Genomic DNA, 16017 nt, shown 5'->3' on the forward strand with positions numbered 1-16017 from the left:
CCTCTTCTTCTCTTCCTTCGCCTCTTCTACCTCCTCCTCCCCCTCCTCCCCCTCCATCTCCTTCTTCCATCTCCCTAAAACGGGAAGGTTTTTTTTCACTTGGAATACCAGCTTCCTCATGAGACTCGTGGTCTGAGCCATCATGTAAGATCTGGAAACTCAGTCGCATTGACAGAGCCTGGGGTGGGGGCAGAGGACTGCATCTTGGCATCTTGCTTTAAGAGCCCTGTGAATTCGAGACCTAAAAGGACAATTACTGCTACATATATTTCTATTGTTTGGTGACTTTGCATGACTTAAAAGCTAACAAGGGCTGGGGAGATGACTGTCTGTACAATGTTTGCTTTGTGCGGTGGGTACCCGAGTTTGATTGCGAGAACCCATATGAAAACTAGGCCGGAGGGCACACACTTGTAGTTCTGGTGCTGGGGAGACAAAGACAGATTCCTGGGACTCACTGGGCACCCAGACTAACCTAATTGGCAAGCTTCAGGCCAGTGGGAGACCCTGAAAAAAGAGATCAAGGTGGATAAAGAAGAATTAACCGTTGGGTTATACACATGCACGCGTGCACACTCCCACATGCACATACACTTACACACGCATGCACACGCACATGCACGCGCACAAATATACAAACTTTTATGATGATAACAACGATGATGTTATGGTGATGTTGTTGATATGATGATGATGATGATGATGGTGTTGGTGATGATGATGAGGAGGAGGAGGATAAAATGAACTTCTAAGGACCTGAGTAACTGCATCTGCCCTGGCCCAGAATGAAAACAACAAGAGTAAAGAGACAGAAAATCAAGGCTCAGACCAAACAATAGAAAATACTTTCAGAAGTATTTGTAGTTATGTTTGTCATATGTAGAGTTCTGCCTATAGTGCAGAGAAATCCAAAACCAGTAGACAAAAACCAAACCAAACCAACCAACCAACCAACAGGCAAAACCAGACACATGAACACACACACACACACACATACACACCACACACACATATACCACACACACCACACACACACACACACCACACACACCACACACACCACACACACACATACACACCACACACACATACACACCACACACACACCACACACACACACATACATATATACACAACACACACATACACACCACACACACATATACCACACACACCACACACACACACACACCACACACACCACACACACCACACACACACATACACACCACACACACATACACACCACACACACACCACACACACACACATACACACCACACACATACACACCACACACACACCACACACACAGACACACACATACATACACACCACACACACATACACACCACACACACATACACACCACACACATACACACCACACACACACCACACACACAGACACACACATACATACACACCACACACACATACACACCACACACACATACACACCACACACATACACACCACACACACACCACACACACAGACACACACATACATACACACACACACTTAAAAATAAATCTTTAACTCCAAACCTCAGCATTTAGTAGGATGCAGTACGGGGATCGCCATGATGTTAAGGCCGCCCGGGGCTACATCGCGAGCTTCAGGCCATCCTGGCCTATACGATGGGACCTTGTCTTAAGAAAGCAAACAAAGAAACAGAAACGTAATGGACAAAACCGTGGCACTTCGGTAAAGGAAAGTAAAGAGAGCATCCGGGCTCAGAGGACTGGGGGCTGGCTTTCCTGCTCTCAGCTCTCAGTCTGGCTTCATTGGTAGCTCAAAGGATGGAAAGTTCCCACCCCAGGGATTCTGAGAGCCCTGAGTGGGTTCATCACTGAGAACTGTCTCCTCCCAACCCCAGAAAGCTTGCATGTCACAAACCCAGCTCTCTCCAGTTTACTTTTCAAGACGGGGGAAAATGTGTCAACATGTTGCAGGAACAAGTGTCTATAATAATTAGATTTTTTTTCTTGGCAAGACACTACAAAATGTAGAAAGGAATTTACAAGTTTTATTAATTAATAAACTTTTTTTTTTTTTATCAGAAGATGTATAGGGTTGTATCCCTGGCCTCCCACTCCCTTTTCATAGGACTCAGTCATTATTCAAAGCTTTATCGGGTGAGATTTTCTTCATCCTTATTTTCAGTTGTCTTAATGAGATAGATAAAGCCAGAGTCATGAAAGCAACACTAAGAGATTTCCATGGGGGATTCCATCCTCCCCAGTGGCCAGCTTCTACGCTCACTAATTCATTCGACAAACACTGACAGGACCCTGACCTATCTATTGAAGTAGACCACATAGAGACAGAGCAGCCTGTGTCCTTGAACACCTCCCACCCATCTGGAGCTGCTGACCCACAGGGCAAGACTCTATTTACTGCTCAAATCAGTCTCCTCCTTAGCTCTGAATTAATCACAGCACTGTTTCCTGATCGCAGGTGGCAGGGAAATTCTCCACGTGCCTTTGGCCAGGGTGATGTTTGCATAATGTATGGACTCTGCATGTTTAAACTCCTCAGCGGTAGATCATTAATACCAGTACAGTTATTGAAATGAACCCCTGAGAATATCTGTAGTTGGCAACCTGAAAGCCTGCCAAGTTTTTAAGGCTTTCCTGACAGAAAAGTGCTACTGACATTTTCTGAGACAGTCTCTTGCAGCCCAGGCTGGCCTTGAACTCATCATGTAGCAGAGGCTGACCTTGAACTCTTCATCCTCTCACCTCCACATCCCAAGCATTGAGAACACAGATGTGTGTCTCCATGTCTCCTTTATAGGTACTGGGATCCAACCCGGAGCCTGTAAGTCAAGCCTGGTAGGGTACCAGTTGAGTTACATCCACAGCCCACCCCTCTGTTTAAAAATATTCATTTAAATCAATAACAAAAATGTCCCCAAAGCAGATAAGAGCCATACAGCAGTCTGAGACGGAATTCATAATAAGCATATGAAATGATGGTCAATTTTCCATTATCAGTGAAAAGGAGCAGATTTAAACAAGGTGCAATTTCACACCTTTTAAATGACCAGCATAGGAGACACTGGAAAATCATAGGTACTGGCAAACAAGACTTTGTAGAGCTTAAAAGCAGCCAGTGTTGCTGGGGTGTAAACAAGTTTGGCTACTTTGAAGAACAATTTGGTGATGTTGAGTATTTCAGACGATTTTTACCTCCACAGTCCAGAATGCATCTCAGACTGTGGTCCATGCAGCACTGTGGGGCGTGCTAGGCCAGCGGCTCAAAGGCCCCTTACTTCGGCTGGTCCTATACATTTACCAAGATGCTCAGGGGCCTTGTAGGAATGTTTCAGGCCAGGAAGGCATCGCTCTTAAGAATTTTCCACACAGAAGCCCAGACTTAATAAAACGTGGTTTCAATAGCATGTATCTCCCCATTCATCTGTCTACCCACCCGTCACTCTATTACCATCTGTTATCTTTCTATCATCTATCCAGTTTATTACTGGGGCTGGAGACGTGACTTAGTGGTTAAAAGCACTTGCTGTTCTTGGAGTGGATCCAAGTTTGGTCTCATCACTCACACTAGGCAACTCACACCTGCCAGTAACTCCTGTTCCAGGGGAACTGACACCTCTCACCTTTTCACGTGCCACCTCCGTGTGGCATACACACAGGCACACACATGCACATAAATGAAAATAAATCTTCAAAATGTTTCTATTAGCTATCATCTAATAACCTATCATCTATTATCTAGTGATCGTCTGATTGTCAGCTGGCTGACGATCATTTAGCTTGCTAGCTGTTACCTATATCTAACCAACTATCATTCATTCATTCATTCATTCATCTTATAACTCTCTGTTATACATTATGGGTTAATTCTTTACATATTTATTATCTATCATCTCTACCATCTATCTATCTATACCTATCATCTGTCTATCATCATTATTTGATCATCTGTCTATCATGTATCCATATCTGTCTGTCAATCGTCATCTGACTGACCTATGAGTGGTTTTACTCATCTATCTATCTATCTATCTATCTATCTATCTATCTATCTATCTATCTATCCATTCACCCATCCTTCCAGGATCTAACCCATGGGCTACTCTAGCAGCAGTTAGGCCATGTCAGAGACAGAATGGCCTGTTAAAGCCTATGACATTTGTCCATGGACTGAGTTGGGCAGTCAGTACTCAGCGTAAGCATTATATAGATTCAGTCTGGGACAATTTTTCGTTGTCGTATTTATCAGGTTTCCAGGTGGAGGCAATTATACACATGCATTTGCAATTCCATTTGGGGGCTAGTCACCTGAACTCAAAATGTAAATTTGAAATTCCCATTTAAGTTTTTCTTTTATCCAGCTTGCTCATGCTCCCATTGTTACTCTACTTAATAATGGAAGTGAAAAGCAGTGGAGGAGAGGATCTCATTTTCTTTGACCCCATCTTCCTGAAACTGGCAGTTTGATTGGAGATGTACCAGCTGTTTTGACAAGACCTGCTTTGCTCTGAAAGAACTGTCTGGACGTGGGATCATGGAGAGGGAAATTAGAATTACTGGTGGCTACAGTTTATGTGACAGGTGCGCTACTGAAAGCCTGTGATAATTCAAAACTCGGGTGGCTCAGGACTCATCCTGGCCAAGAATGACAGGTGTTTCTGTTCATTAACTGAGGTAGGGGCTCTGACCACAATAGCTTAGATAGGGCTCACAACTCCCTCTGTCCATACCCATGAAGCACCGTACTTTCTTGCTTTTTACAGGGAGTAATTGGCACTTGTTCCTCAAGCACACATTACTTGAGATTGCACTTGCATTTCCAAATTCAATTTGCTGAAGGCAATCACTGGAAAGCTTTAGCGCAACCCGTGAAGAACAGAATAGAGAGCCTTGCTGTGCACCACGTCCCAGTCTACTCTTTGCTGGTGAAGCCTTGGAAAGACCGATCTTTCCCCCCACATTTGGAGGCTCAGAGGAGATCCTCCCCAGCCCACCTAGAAGCTAGGGGTGGCAAGTGACTGGAGTTTGGCCAACAGGACATGGTTGGAAATGAGATGCACAGTTTTGAGAGAAACACATCTCTCTTCTTCTATCTAGTCTATGCCTTGGTTCCTGGTGTGAGAACTTGTAGCTCCCGTTTGCTACTCTGTGGGTTCCTCTTTCTTCTACCCTTCTCCACCCCCTTCTTCCCCCAACCCTTTTAACCTCCTAACCCTAGATAAGAGAGAAAAAGGATAGAGGGGAAAGGAAAGAGATTCCTGAATAAAGTCAAGGGTTAGGAAGGAACAACATTATCATTAGACAACTTCCTGCTGTTTGATCTTCACAGTAAGGTTATCTGATTTCTTCTTCTTCTTTGCGAATGACTGCTTAACAAACCATGGCTAACAGCAACTGATAGCAACCAACCAACAAACCACCACCAACCAACCATCTACCAACAACCAACAACTCACCAACAACCCACCTATCAGGGCTCTAGCATTTACATACCCTCTGAAAAGGCCCCAGTGTTGGGAGCAACCTTGTTTGAACATTAACTGCCTTAAGTGCTTGCTGGCACAAGTCTTGGCCTCTGTGGGAAAGTACTAGCCCAGCTGAGTACAAATAGACATAGATCCTGAAGTCAGCGGAGAACAAATAGCTATAAATCTTGTGGATAGGTGCCTAATAACCCATTCTGTTCTGATCTTCCTGCTGAACTGTTTACCCAGTCAATATCCTGTTCCTGGGAACAGGTGCATTACCCAGAGGCATAGCGACCCCCCTCCACCCCGCTTCCAGTTCCTATAACCTGTGTGGGAGAAATAGAAATTTGTCAGCTTGATCAGACCTCTTGACTTGCTGTCCATTCTTCGCCGTCTCTTGTTCCCCATTCTTTTCACAGGTGATCCCCAGACCCTGTTCTGCTGTCTTGCAGGTCAGGGCACCCCAGAATTCCAAACATTACACAATCGCAGAAACTATCTGTAGGTGGCAAAATCACACCCCTGCTGGAGCACGAGGCAAATCATAGTCAGCTGCTGTGGACAATCTGAAACAGCCCCGCATCCCACATCTGGAATTAAAATGAAAGCACGTTCCCATTGTGTGTGTGTGTGTTAAGAAACCACAATTCTTACTACAAGAACTAGCTGCTCTGACCCATTCAAAATAGGAAAATGTCATAGAGATAGAGGAGCAAGAAGTTATCAGTAGAGTGAACCCCAAGATGATGTTTTCTGCTCCAGTTCTATGTGCTGGTAGGTCTCCAATCTTTTGTTTAACAAAGAAATGTCTGCAATGCTTTCAGTTTCATTTGTCTGCTGCCATGGTTTGAATGAAATGACCAAAAAGTTTGAACACTTGTTCCCCAGCTGGAAGAGCTGTTTTAGAAAGTTCCAGAACCTGTAGGAGGTGGTACCTCTCTGCAGGAAGTGGTTACTAAGAGAGGTCCCTGAGGTTTTATAGCCTGATCCTATTTCCTGTCTTCTCCCTACTTCCTGGTCCACTAAGATGTGAAGAGATGAGGAGTCCCAGACACACATTCTCAGGTCCGTGGAACTGCATGTCTTTCCCTCCATGTTGGACTGTACCCCTCATACTCTGAGCCCAGATAAACTTTCATCCTTCACATGTCTTCTTGTCAGAGACTTAGTCACAGCAAAAATAAAAGTAACCAATACAGTCGGTATTATTTTGGGTTTCTGGAAAAGGCAATCCATATAGTTTAATTAATAAAAATGGATGGTACATTTGTTTCTCCAACGTATAAAGATATGTGCAGGGAGACACAGTTTAAGAAAAAGACAGAAGACTTTGGGTAGTGTCAGACACCCTGATTTAAGCTCTGGCTTCTCTATCTAAAAGACTGTATGACCTCAATCAGGTTATTCTTGTTTTTATTAATTTTTAAATACAGACCAAATGTTCATTGTGCATATTACTTATATATGGTGCCATGTTAAATAAGGACATTTCCATACAAGTATATGTTGTATGTCAAACATATTCACTTCATACTCCTCTTCCATGCCCCCTTTCACACTTAACCAAGTTAATCAAATTCAGCAACACCCAGTCTTTATCTCTTAAACATAAAAACAAAAGGTACCCAGGTAACCAATACACAAACATCTGTGGAGTTAAGTGAAATGACCAGGAATGTCCCTTGCAGGAGCTTGGTGACACATGCAAGGACTTTTGCCCCTTCTCTGAATATCCCACAGTGCACCAGAGTTCTCTACTTAAAAGGATAGCAGAGACTACTAATCAAACAAGATAAAGCCAGTCCCCTTCAACCCTCCCATGCTCTCCACTCACAGCCTTCTTCACCCTACTGTGTGGTCATGAGGTTTGCTCAAAGTCAAATGGAAGAGCCCATGTAGTCATCGCTGTGGGGGGCTGAATGAAAATGTCCCCAGAGGTTCACATATTTGCTTGCTTAGTCCCCAGTTTATTAACTATTTAGAAGGATCAGGAGATGTGGCCTTGCTAGAGGAGGCATGTCACTGGGGGTGGGCTTTGAGGTTTCAACGCCCCCCTCCCCCCACCAGGCAGTGTCTTCTCTCTCTCTCTGCCTGCAGTCTGCAGATCAGGATGTAAAGCTCTCAGGTCCTGCTCTAGCACCTACCCACCAGCCAGTTGCTAGGTTTCCCTCAAGGATGGTAATGGACTAACCCTCTGAAATTGTAAGCAAGCCCCAGTGAAATGTTTTCTTTTTACAAGAGTTGTTTTGGTCATGGTGTCTCTTCACAGCAGCCGAGTAGTGACTAAGATATCACCTCTATGGGCCGGTACGTCTTCTAACATCGTATTGGTGTCTAGCTTCAAAACACAGCTGAATCTGACCCCCTCACAGCATCCTCAGCTTCCATCCTGTGGAGAGGGACCAACATCTTCAACAGTCTATACTTCCTAACTCACTATGACACGCACTGGCTTGGATACTTTACCTCACATTGTGCAGCATTCACTAACTCAGTAGTAAGAGTCATTCTGACTTTATTCTGTTGTTGTATGAGATAATCAGACCAAAATCAGCCGAGGGAAGGAAAGGATTTGATTGGCTTACACTTCCATGTCATGGTCCTTCACTGAGGAAAGTCAAGGCTTACTCATGCTTATTTTACTTCTAGAAGCCTTAATTTTCTAATCTTAATGTTCCTCCCATATATCATTATGTATGCTGAAGATGTTACACAAAACAGCTGTAGTGTAGATGGCTTTCAGGAAGTATTAATGGCCTTATCTACAGATACCAGCTGGAGAGTTTTGGTCTAGAGATATGGCAGGGGTGAGATTTTAGAAGTCTTTAGACTGGAAAACATATGCTTATTAAATATAATAGTAAAACAGAGGTTCCCCCTGGGAGAGGAAAGCAGACACACTCTCTTTCAGAGAAAGGGCTTTGAGGCCACGACTCGGGCTCCAGGTGTGAGTAAGAAGCTCAGACTGAAAATCCCACAATATGTGTGAGAGACCAGACATGCTCTTGGAAGATCATGGGGAAAGGAGGTTGGGAAAGCTGTAGAGTTTTGTTCTAATACACACCCCAGGGCCATAGGGCTAGACTCCCTTATCCCCTCACAGATGGGTGAGTACCCACAAGCCAGCTGTAGTTGGCCCATAAAGGCTCTGCTTCAAGTTCATTCTGCTCTTCTAAGACCAGATAGCTAGTCCAGACACGAAAGGAGAGCAGACCAGAACGTTCTACCACACAAGCATTTTCCAAGCAGCTGCTGGAAATGTGCCTGGTGATTCCTCCACTGGCCATAGCATATTGTACATCTAAGCACAGGCTCCTCTGTAGGCAATATCTATCTACTATAATAAGGAGGGAGGAAGGAGTTATTAGATTGGAGCCTACTTGTGCAGGGAAACTAATAAATTGGTTAAAATCTCAAATACATCCCACTGGTTGGCTTGCCTTCTTTCAGGGTTTCAGTTAAGCCTGCATCTTTACCGAGGGATTCTTTTGCCCCACGCCACTGATGGCAGCTCATTTGGAGATGTTAGAAGCAAAGTAATGTGAAGGAAAAGTCAGTTTAATAGACCTTAGCAAAAATGGAACAGCCTCGCCTGGAATCCCTAAACTCATTACTGTGTGCTTAAGCGCTCAGAGAGTAAAGATGTGACAAGGGGTAGAGAAGGTTTTTTCCTCTCACTCTGACGTCTCCCTCCCCAGCATAAACAGTCTACAAAGATAACATTTGCTAAGTTTTTAACATAATTATCCGAGAGTTTGATGGGAGAGAATGCTTCATAATTTATAAGCCAATTCTTGTGTAGCCAAATTACATCTTTAATCCTTGCATATTAGAGAGACCATAAAACACAATTACATGTTACACAGGAAACAAACTCATAACACAATATGAACCAATCAATATAGCTCCTTCCCCCACAGGATTCTGTTTGATATTTTAATGAGCCGAATGTCCAGACTAAGAATCAATATCCATTATGGCTCCTTCGGAAAGGAATACTGGTCCCATCTTGTTACAGAGAGTCATCGGCAGAAAGTTCTCTCAAGCCTGTGTCTCCGGGGCCCAGGCGGTGACCCATGGCAACAGTGCTTGACTGGTCTCATTCCTTGACATTTGCTACTACAAATAATTTACTAGGATCCCATTTGTCTATGTCAGAACCTTTCCCTTTGATAGAGGGAAAGGATGAAGTCGGTGGAGAGTGAGGCTCCTCGTTCTGGCTCACAAAACTCAAGGGTTTTCCAGGGGGCCATGTTTATGTCACCGTGAACGCAGGGGACCTGGAACATGAGCCTCCATGCTTAGGGCTTGCTTCTGGGAAAATACAGCAATGGTCTAGGGACTAGCGGGCACTATGGCCATACTTTACACGACAGCAAGATGGAGAAGCATGAAGCAGGGAGGGGGACGAAGGACAGAGAACAGAGGGGAAGAAAGGAGGAAGAAAGGGAGGAAGGAAGAAAGAAAGGAAACGTATCGACAAAAACACAGCTCTCTCCTCAAAGGGACAAGAGACAGTTTACTCTGAAGGCTCGGAGCAAGGTGCCGTCCTTTCCAGAACTTTCTTCATGGAAAGGAGAGAAGCAGGGAGGGAGGGAGAGAGGAACCCTGTCAGTCAACCATTGACTGAGATGTTACCATTTTTATTTATCCCCAAAGGAAGATCTAAGCATTACAAGTCTCATAATTGAATGTGAAGTCACGTGTGCCTCAGAGCATAAGACCTGGTTGGTCCTTCCCAGGCACTACCTAATTGCCCAGATTATGGCCAGAGAAACTGAAAAACAAAAAACTAAAACAAAGACAAACAAACAAACAAACAAACAATACCATTATCTCAGCTTGATTTAATTTTGGTGGAAAAGCCAGTGGCTACTCTGTTGGGGAGCTGTACTCACTGTGGAAACTGCACGTGTATCACCTCCTCCAGTGCTCACAGACTATCATCAATGGCCTCCACCTCATCAAGACACGAGGAGGCAGGTAACTTGACAAGGTCATAGAGTTGGAGGGGGGCATCAGAGAGTCAAGCCTGCCAACCACAGCCTCTATGCTCTACACTGGCTTTTAGCCTCAGCAGAAATAGAACCCAATGATAGAGATAAATCTTGTTTTTTTGATAATGTATGTAGAGCCAACCAAGATGCACAAGAGCCTCGGAATTGCCAGGAAGGAGCCTAGGAGGCCCCAAAGGTAGCCAGGAAGGGTTAAGAAGTTCACTGGTGACTCTGTGGTCAGAAAATGCTAATGTGCATTGGTCAGGTACCATGTGTCTTGGTGTTTCTTGGCTAGTCAGTCTTGCAAGAATAAGAAGATGTTGTAAGGGAATATGGAACAGTAGTCAAAACCACTAGAGAAAAACTCCCTGTTCAGTTTCTCTCGTCAGCATGAATTACTCCACTCATTGCTTCTCTTATCTCCTCTTCCTGACTTATCAAAATTTGCTCCTGTAGCAGCAGCCTGATGCCTGCACTAATTTCCATTTAGGCCATCTGAGAACATGCATTAAGACATCACCACTCGGTGCTTGAGTCTCTGTCCTATGCTGGTGTACACTATCTTCTGGCTACAGCAAGTCTTGGGAACTTGTGGCCACGTGGATGAACAAACCCTGCCCCCCAGTGGCCTGGAGGGTACACAGACCCAAGTCAGAATTCAGAATAGGAGGGTTCCCAGACACGACCTTGTCTGGGACCCTGTGGAAATGAATAACTTGCGCACATGGGTATCCTGAATCTCCCTTTCTGGCCCTAAAGACTGAGAGAAGCTGGTCAGGAAGAAGAAAGGTGAGTCAGACAGGCTCAGCTCACAGAGAACTCAAGAGAGCTGTCCCAGAATATATAGATGCTGATGTGTCTTGGGAGAAAATCAGTCCATTAATACCCACGAACACAAACTGTCATATTTACCAAACAAGCCAGAGCCTGAGAATCTCAGTGCCTGAGAGTCAGAGGAAAAAAAGGTCTGAGTGAGTATGCCACAGTTGCGTTTGCAAACCAATCCTGACCAGAGGAAGCCAGCTATGCCGTTGCTTAGTCTCGAAGTAGTGTACTCAAACCATGGAATTTAATTTGTTCTCAAATAAAGCATACCCTAATTCTCAAGGGTGCTTTAACTGTTCTGGCAGACTACTATTGAATCAATAGGCCCAAGGAATTCCAATTTCCCCAGAGATATCTTGTGCTGTGGAAAAGGAAAAGCTAAACCCCAATGCTGGCCTGAGGGGCGACTTGTCTCTTATGAGGAGGTTCCACAAAGTTCTGGCAACTTGTTAGAGACAGGCTGGGTGGCACCACACCTTCACCAGGACTACTTAGCCATGCCTACCTCTTGCCTGCCGTGTACACCTAAACCTCACATCAGGACCCAGAAGAGCTTTGTGTTATCATGTCGGTATATAATTTATTTGAATGTTCTCCAAGGGCCTGCAAGTAATACCATCTCATTTTTTTCTTTTTTTTAATTGGTTATTTTATTTATTTACATTTCAAATGTTACCCCCTTCCCAGTTTCTCCTCCACAAGCCCCCTATCCCCTCCCCCTGGCTCTATGAGGGTGCTCCCCCCACCCATAAACCCACTGCCACATCAGCACCCTAGCATTTCCCTACACTGGGTCATCGAGCCACCACAGGGCCAAGGGGCTCCCTTCCCATTTAACAAAGGTGTGCATCAGTGGGGTTTGGAGAACGGGGGAGACTTAGGGTCCACTATGCCTTTGTTTCTCTTCCTAGATGAATACTTCCCACACTGAATACTCCTTTCTCTGTCGTCACTGTTAATTATCTTTAGTTTTGAAAGAACCTAGTGGGGAACTAGGTTCCCACTCTGTTCCCTATTCGGTGTGAACCCAAAAATCACGAACAGACCGTCTTGAGGTAAATACACGAGGTAGTTTAATGGCGGAGCTCCGGGTCTAAACGTATCTCATGCAGGAGACAATGGATTTGACCACGAGGCTTGGAAGCTAGGGGTTTTTATAGAAAAGGGTCTGGGGCTGGGGGAGGAATTGGCACTGTTTCACATGATTGGTTCATTTAAACATCAGCAGACTGTACATGCAGATCGAGGTAACAGCAGAGCATCTGGTTAACATTTAACCCATGTCAGAAGGGCAGGAGATAGGGAGGCACCGGGCCAGTCCGGACATTCTTGTATGTCTTCCCTATCTTTATGGCTAGTTGGTTCCTGGGATGACTTTACAGCCTTTGTTCTTTGCTCTAAGCCCAAATACCCTCCTAACTAGCAAGCTGCATGAGTCATGGACCTTGAATAAACCTTCTGGCTAGGGCTTTGAAGTCTTGAATTTAGTTTTCTTTCTTTCAGTTTCTCCTGGTGAGTGGCTAAGCCCTGGTTCTAGTGGTGCCAGAGCCAAGGCTCTGACCTTACAGAATCAAGATGTAGGTTCCCAGGCCCTAGCAACAGAGATTTACACACTTCTGGGGTGGGGCCTGGAAATGTGCAATTTAACAGATGTTCTATGTGATTCCATCTGGATGCTCTGAGTGAAACCTGACCTTGAGGCTGGGGCCGACTGTGGATCTGAACCTAATGGCGTGGCCTTGAAGAATTCCCGTTCTGGTCCTTAACATCCTCAGATGTAAAGATGGGCTCTTAATGCACACTCGATCTGTTTTGTGTCTTAGCATTAACCTTTGATAAAGGCCTTACAGTCTGATGTAGAGAAGCCAGCAACCAAACCTTGGATATTGTGTTCTGCTGCAGTAAAGAAGCCATTTCTGCATTGGGACCCACAGCAATGGGCATTTCCTAGGGACCAAGCCAAAGATAAAGAAATGCTCTCCAGGTGTCTGGAGCTTCCTGTGTGACATGATTGTCCCATGGTGTTCGAATAGACCACAGTTGACAAACTTAAATGGAGAGGAAAGAGGTCAGAGGTGTGGCAAGGGACAACATCTCTCATTGGAAACCTCAGGTGGGCCCGGGGATGGTTTTGTGGGTAAAATGCTTTCCACACATGCTTCAGGACCCGAGTTTGGATGCCCAGCACCCACACAAAAGCTGGGCACAATGATGGGCAGCTATGATCCCAGTAAGGGAAGGGAGCAAGCAGATCTCTGTGAGTTCATTGGCTAGCCAGCCTAGTTGAAGCCCCATGTTCAGTGAGAGTGCAAATAAGTGAGTATTCACATTAACACACACACACACACACACACTGCTGAGACATGGCTAGCGTTTTTGCAAACTTCGGTTGCAACCACGGCTCTTGGTCAAATGCAGACGAAGACTCGGTTGCGGGATGGCGTCTGAGCTGCAATTCTAATACGGTCCCAGGTGTCACCAGTACCACTGCTGCTGACCCCTGGGCCCCTACTTGGGGAAGCAAGGATCTAAAAAGCTTAAAGGGAGATCAATTTATAAAGCTGTCCTCGGGGTTTCAGCTCTCCATGGAATTAAAATGAAGTGCTCATCTTCCAGAAAGGATTGATGTGAATAGCATCGCCGGGGCATCACGGCACCCATAAGTTAATTGCTTTTCTGTAAGTATTTCAAGCAAAAGTACTATGCATTTATCTTAATGCAAATCCAGGAACTTGGAATATCAATATTCTGATAGATGAAGCAGCTTCCTGGTCAAAATGCTTTACTATTTTCCCCCCTTATTAAAATGTTGAGAAGCAAGAGATGTTACCAGCTTAAGTGCGTTTATTCATTCATCAAACACAACATCAGCAGGAACTCCGAGTTTTGTTCACTGCTGGGTTGTGGGATATAAAGAGAAAGGCAAAAGGGGGCACAGAGAATGTTCCAGAGCGAATTAGGGTGGAACCGCAACCAAATGAAAGACCCTCCATTCCAGGTGCTTCTTAATGCCCACCCACCAAGACCCCTCAGGATGCTACTTTGGAAAAACACAATCCTGTAAGCCTGAATTCCATTTTCTCTATTCGTTCTCAACGTGGACAGCAGAGAAATGCTTTTACGACGAAAAATGACCATACGATGTGAAGCACTGTCGTCTATAGAACCACCATTTCCTATCCACCGATTCTTAATTCAGAGCAGACACGAGCATTTTGCTCTCAATCGCACCTCCCCTCTGGAGCTAATGGGCTACGTTTTCACATTTGAACGGTATTCACTGGTTCCTCGTTCCTATCTGAAGTTCATGGCTCTCCGGGCTCTGTGGGCAATCAGAGCGAGCAGCCAATACCCCTAGGCTTCTGGAAGCCCAGGGCCAGACTTCTTTGATCAGGATCCACCTTGCACTACAACCTCAGCTTGATTCCAGGTTCTGATTCTCACAAGCTCCAAAGAGGCCCAGATGTGTGTGATTCTTCCACCCACACATCAGTCTCCACCCACACATCCGTCTCCACCTACACATTAGTCTCCACCCACACATCCGTCTCCACCCATAGACCAGCCTCCACCCACAGATCAGCCTCCACCCACACATTAGTCTCCACCCACACACCAGTCTCCACCCACAGATCAGCTTGCAGAACAAGCAACTTTGCGAAGAATGCAGTGGGAGGAGCCTTGGTATCTGATAAAGCTGCAGAGGCAGGAAGGCCTCTGGCTGGCTGTCCTTTGTTTTCCTTGGACGTCACTCAGAGACATCCCCCTCCCCGGAGGAAAAGAAGGACCTGTCCTCTGAGGACAGGGAAGAGGCCGAACAAAGAGGAGTTCTGCTCAGTGAAGATTCTCTCCTATCCAATCCCACAACTCTCCAGCGTCTCTCTTTGTAATAAAACTGGCACAAAGGAACCAGTTTTCCCTGCTTCCTCAGCTCTTCAATTCTTTTCAATCCAATTCTGACGGCGCTTGTGTTTTTGGACCAGACGTGTTCTGGGAAAGCAGCGGAGGTTTGGAGATGCCCGGGGCCATTTTCTGTTTGGCTTTCCTAGCTGAGTGTTTGAGAGGAGCTGTCAATGGGGGTTCAGCCTGCCAACCATGGCTCAAGGCTGTAACACACTGGTTGCTCTGTAGGTGGCGCTTCTGTCCTCGAAGGCATTCTGACACAGTCTTGTTAACACAGAAAGAACCGCTCTCGTGTTTAAAGGAATAAGGCCTGGTTTATTTTGGAGCCATTTCTAGTGACCATAACCCAGGCATACAGATTTAGGTTGTCCCAAACTTCATGTTCTATTGAGGAGTCAGCTTCATGAAGTTCTATGGCTTTACAGAACAAAGAAAGTCACAAATCAAGGAAAGTTTAAAATACAGTGGTGGATATAGCAGAGAGACGGTTATAGCAAGAAGGGAGAAGCGTTTCTATAGGCCCCAGACGTCGTCTTAATGACATCTTTATCTTTCAGGTGGCGGAGGCTAGTGGCCTGCTAAGTTAAGGCAAAGGGGCTTTAATATATTAGCCACAGGATCTTGGTTCAGACACAGAGGTGGGCAAGGAACTGCTATTCTGGAGGGCTAGAAGTAGCCTGAGATGGTTAGTCCATCTGAGATGGTTGGCCTTGGGACCTTCAGCATTCCAGTCTCTCCACGGTGCAGCAGGTCTAACCTGTTGCTTGGCCTCTGCAGACACGGTCTCTCTCTCTCTCTCTCTCTCTCTCTCTCTCTCTCTCTC

Source organism: Mus caroli, chromosome 9, assembly GCF_900094665.2.
Source record: "Mus caroli chromosome 9, CAROLI_EIJ_v1.1, whole genome shotgun sequence".
NCBI classification, from domain to species: domain Eukaryota; kingdom Metazoa; phylum Chordata; class Mammalia; order Rodentia; family Muridae; genus Mus; species Mus caroli.